The sequence below is a fragment of the Castor canadensis genome, chromosome X, assembly GCF_047511655.1.
Source record: "Castor canadensis chromosome X, mCasCan1.hap1v2, whole genome shotgun sequence".
Lineage (NCBI taxonomy): Eukaryota > Metazoa > Chordata > Mammalia > Rodentia > Castoridae > Castor > Castor canadensis.
The window spans coordinates 36,756,693-36,762,241 of record NC_133405.1 but is presented as its reverse complement, the minus strand read 5'-3'; positions in this window follow the sequence as shown (position 1 = coordinate 36,762,241).

The following is a 5,549-nucleotide window of genomic DNA, read 5'->3' as shown; positions in this document are numbered from 1 at the left end:
TCTGGAAAACAGTGTGGCAGCTCCTTAAAAATACTAAACATACAACTACCGTACAATCCTGTAATAACTGTACTCTTGGGCTCCTATCCCAGAAAAATGAAAACTTACGTTTACACAAAAACCTATACAAAAATGTTAATAGCAGCTTTATTCATGATAAAAATATAGAAAAAAACCAGATGTCTTCCAATGGGTGGATGGCTAAGCAAACTGAGGTACATTTACACCATGGAATGCTACTTAGCAACAAAAAGGAATGGACACTACCTCTCACCTAGGAGGATGGTCATACCTGAAACAAACCAGGAAATAAAATGTTGTAAAATGTAAAGAAATTGAAAGCCTTGGGCAATGGCATGGCTCACGTGGTAAAGCACCTTTTAGCATGCATGAAGCCCTGCGATCAACAACCAGTACTGCCAAGAAAAAGAAGAAAGAAATTGGAAAACTTGTGCATTATTTGTGAGACTGAAAAATGGCACTTTACCTATGGAAAGCAAGATGGGAGTTTCTCAAAGAATTAAAAGTGAATTAAGTAGGAGGGCCCCTGGGCCGCCTCAGACAGCTTGGGAGGACGCAGACCACAAGGTGAGCTAAGTGGCATGTGGTACTCCCACGAACAACCCTGGGCCAGATCAGCATAGCCCCCTGAACAGACTGACCCCCACCCAGGGATAAAAAGAGAAACTGAGTAATAAGCAATAAGAACAATAAAGACATGTAGCAAAGAGGGCAGGGCGCCCTGAGCACTGAAGAGAGGGGGAGGGCAATCCCTCACAGAACTGTGAATAAACAAGCCAGGCCTGGCCGTAGAGGGAAGGAGCGGTGGCACACACCCAGCAACCAGGAGCGGGAAAGCTTGTAAAAGTGGTGGAGGGAGGAAAACTCCACAGGAGAGGGGGGAAGGCCCTCTTCCCACATGAGCTGTAAATAAACACGTGAGCCTGAGAAAGCGGGTGCAGTGTCACCTTGCCCAGTGTGCTTGGAAAGGGAAAAGCTTGTAGCAGTGGCGGTCCTGCCCAGAGGAACTCTAAGTAAACAAAGACTGCTGGGCTAGGTGAGTGTTAAGCTCACCCCTGAGATCTGCATAAATAAAGCCTCCAGCAACAGCAGGCTGAAAGCAGCAGGCAGGTGAGCCACAGCCTCAGATAGCCATTCACAGAACTGTCTCCAGACTCTTTTCTTTTTCTTTTTTCTCTCCCTAACTTTGATGAGACAACAACCGAATTATGCCTGCATGCTGCAAAACTTATTGAAACTGTATTGCATTTGAACTTGGGACACTTTGTGGGGTTTTTTTTGTTTCATGCGGTTTTGTTTTATTTTATTTTTCCCTTTGATGAGACAACTACAGAACAACATCTGAGGCACCATCTCCAGGATTGGAGGCTGAGGGACGAACACCAAAATTATTAACACTGAAATTTTATTGCATTTGCATTTGGAGATTTTTTTTAACATATATTTCATTTATTTATTTATTTATTTATTTTTTATTTTCAATCCTCTCTCTGTCTCTCTAATGCCTTTTCAGCTTACGGTAGATTAGTACACTGTCTCTCCCTGTTTATATCTTTGAAACTTTTTTTGTTTGTTTCTTTGTTTTGTTTTTTTCTACTTGTTTATTTGTTTTTCCCTTTTCCTTTAACTTCTTTGCTTTCCATCTCCTCTCACCCTTCCATTCTAAATATCACTAGTGCTATTATTACAAGCCAGAAAATACTTAATTGCACACAGTACAGGGACAATAACAACACCAAGGGCAATGACAGGAAGACAGAAAAAACAGGGAAGCCAGTTTCCCCACAGCAAAAAATTAGTACAGGAACCAGAGGGAAATGAAGAAAACAGATACTCAGACCCAGACTCCAACAAAATGAAGAAAAACTATGCCAAAGAACCCAATGAAGCCCACAAGAATAATTTAAAAGAAGAAATACTACAGGTACTCAATGAGAATTTTATAGAGATGATACTGGATAGGGTCAACCAAAATGTACAGGAGACACTCAAGAAATTCCAAGACAACAAAAATAGAGAATTTGAAAAAGCAAAAGAAGAAATAAAAGAAACCATGGAAGCACTATATAAACATCAAAGTGAAACAAAGAACATGATTAATAAAGGGATAAATGAACTCAGGACAAAAATAGACAACATTGAAGAAGAAACGATCCAGGATATGGAAAACCTCAGAAAAAAGAACAAAACAAAACTGCAAAACAAAAAGGACGGCCAATCCAGCAGAATAGAACAACCAGAAGACAGAATCTCAGAATTCGAAGATGAAATGGTAATTAAAGGAAAAACTGAAGAACTATTAGTTAAACAACTCAAGACCTGTGAAGAAGAAATGCAAGAACTCACCGACTCCATCAAAAGACCAAACCTGAGAATCATGGGCATCAAAGAAGAAGAGGTGCAATCAAAGGGAATGCATAATATATTCAACAAAATAGTAACAGAAAATTTCCCATATCTAGAGAAATCTATTCCCATACAGATGCAAGAGGCCTCCAGAACACCAAACAGACCAGACCAAAATAGATCTACCCCACGGCATATTATCATTAAAACAACAAATACAGAGACCCAAGAAAGAATACTGAAGGCTGTAAGAAAGAAAAAACAAATAATATACAAAGGTAAACTCATCAAAATCACAGCAGACTTCTCAACAGAAACATTAAAAGCAAGAAGAGCTTGGGGAGAGATCTTCCTGGCACTAAATGAAAATAACTTCAACCCCAGGATACTCTACCCAGCAAAACTATCATTCAAAATAGATGGAGCAATAAAAGCCTTCCATGATAAGCAGAAACTAAAACAATATGTGACCACAAAGCCACTACTACAAAAGATTCTGCAAGGGATTCTGCACACAGAAAGTGAAACTCAACATAACCATGAAAGGACAGGCAGCACCAAACTACAGGAAAAGAAAAAGCAACACAGTAGAGAGTAATCTCAACTTAGGTACACACAATCAAACCTTCAAACAACTAAGACAACTAAATGACAGGAATCACTACATACATATCAATACTAACACTTAATGTTAACGGACTTAATTCACCCATCAAAAGGCACTGCTTGATGAAATGAATTAAAAAGGAAGACCCAACAATTTGTTGCTTACAGGAGACCCATCTCAACAACAGAAATAAGCATAGGCTTAGGATAAAAGGCTGGAAGAAGATTTACCAAGCCAATGGCCCCTGAAAACAGGCAGGAGTAGCAATACTTATCTCTGACAAAGTAGACTTCAAACCTACATTGATCAAATGAGATAAAGAAGGACATTCCATACTAATAAAAGGGGAAATAGACCAAAAGGAAATAATAATCATCAACCTGTATGCACCCAATGTCAACAAACCCAATTTCATCAAACATACCCTGAAAGACCTTAAACCATACATTATCTACAACACAGTGGTTGTGGGAGACTTTAACACCCCATTATCATCAATAGATAGGTCATCCAAACAAAAAATCAATAAAGAAAACCATGGTTCTAAAATATACAATAGATCAAATGGACCTACTTGATGTCTACAGAACATTTCATCCAACCTCTACACAATATACATTCTTCTCAGCAGCCCATGGAACCTTCTCCAAAATAGATCATATCCTAGGGCCCAAAGCAAGCCTCAGCAAATATAAGAAAATAGAAATTATACCGTGCATACTATCTGATCACAATGCAGTAAAAGTAGAACTCAACAACAAAAGTAAAGTCAAAAACATGCAAACAGCTGGAAACTAAATAACTCATTACTTAATGAACAATGGATCATTGATAAAATAAAAGAGGAAATTAAAAAGATCCTGGAACTCCATGAAAATGAAAACACAACCTACTGGAACCTATGGGACACAGCTAAGGCAGTTCTGAGAGGAAAGTTCATACCCATGAGTGCATATATTAAAAAGACTGAAAGATCCCAAATCAATGACTTAAGATTACATCTCAAAGTCCTAGAAAACCAAGAACAAGCAAATCCCAAAACAAATAGGAGAGAAATAATTAAAATAAGAGCTGGAATCAATGAAATACAAACCAAAAAAACCATACAAAGAATTAATGAAACAAAAAGTTGGTTCTTTGAAAAAATACACAAGATTGACAGAGCCCTGGCAAACCTGACTAAAATGAGGAAAGGAAAAACCCAAATTAGTAGATCAGGAATGCAAAAGGGGAGATAATAACAAACACCATGGAAGTCCAGGAAGTCATCAGAGACTACTTCAAGAACCAATATTCAAACAAATTCAAAATCTTAAAGAAATGGACAGATTTCTAGATACATATGATAATCCAATATTGAACTATAGGCCAATCTCCTTAATGAACATTGATGCAAAAATCCTCAACAAAATAATGGCAAACCAAATTCAACAACACATCAAAAAGATTATTCACCACAACCAAGTAGCTTCATCCCAGGGATGCAGGGGTGGTTCAACATATGAAAATCAATAAATGTAATAAACCACATTAACAGAAGTAAAGACAAAAACCACTTGATCATCTCAATAGATGCAGAAAAAGCCTTTGATAAGATCCACCACCATTTCATGATAAAAGCTCTCAGAAAATTAGGAATAGAAGGAAAGTACCTCAACATTATAAAAGCTATATATGACAAACCTACAGCCAGCATTATACTTAACAGAGAAAATCTGAAACCATTCCCTCTAAAATCAGGAACCAGACAAGGATGCCCACTATCTCCACTCCTATTCAACATAGTACTGGAATTTCTAGCCAGAGCAATTGGGCAAGAAGAAAGAATAAAAGGAATACAAATAGGTAAAGAAACTGTCAAAATATCCCTATTTGCAGACGACATGATCCTATACCTTAAAGACCCAAAAAACTCTACTCAGAAGCTTCTAGACATCATCAATAGCTACAGCAAGGTAGCAGGATATAAAATCAACATAGAAAAATCATTAGCATTTCTATACACTAACAATGAGCAAACTGAAAAAGAATGTATGAAAACAATTCCATTTACAATAGCCTCAAAAAAAATCAAATACCTAGGTGTAAACCTAACAAAAGATGTGAATGACCTCTACAAGGAAAACTATACACTTCTGAAGAAAGAGATTGAGGAAGACTATAGAAAGTGGAGAGATCTCCCATGCTCATGGATTGGTAGAATCAACATAGTAAAAATGTCAATACTCCCAAAAGTAATCTATATGTTTAATGTAATTCCCATCAAAATTCCAATGACATTCATTAAAGAGATTGAAAAATCTACTGTGAAATTTATGTGGAAACACAAGAGGCCACGAATAGCCAAGGCAATACTCAGTCAAAAGAACAATGCTGGAGGTATTGCAATACCTGACTTCAAACTATGTTACAAAGCAATAGCAATAAAAACAGCATGGTACTGGCACAAAAACAGACATGAAGACCAGTGGAACAGAATAGAGGACCCAGATATGAAGCCACAGAACTATAACCAACTTGTCTTTGACAAAGGAGCTAAAAATATACGATGGAGAAAAGACAACCTCTTCAACAA